The sequence below is a fragment of the Tinamus guttatus genome, unplaced genomic scaffold (genome assembly GCF_059628265.1).
Source record: "Tinamus guttatus ecotype Peru unplaced genomic scaffold, ASM5962826v1 Tinamus_guttatus_pri_ptg001705l, whole genome shotgun sequence".
Lineage (NCBI taxonomy): Eukaryota > Metazoa > Chordata > Aves > Tinamiformes > Tinamidae > Tinamus > Tinamus guttatus.
The window spans coordinates 28,806-29,009 of NW_028290239.1; positions in this window are offsets into that span (position 1 = coordinate 28,806).

The following is a 204-nucleotide window of genomic DNA, read 5'->3' on the forward strand; positions in this document are numbered from 1 at the left end:
CCCGGAGCGGGGGGGACCGCGCGGGGGGACGGACCGCGGGCGGCGACGTGGAGGGGGCGGCGCCGGAAGGAGGGCGGGGCCCCGCGCGGGCCCGCCCCCTCATCTACATGCCCGCCCCTCTTTGGACCGTCCCCGGCGATCGCATTTGCATAAGCCCCGCCCACCGCGCGCGCGCCCCGCGGTCTGCGTAGCCCCGCCCTCTGC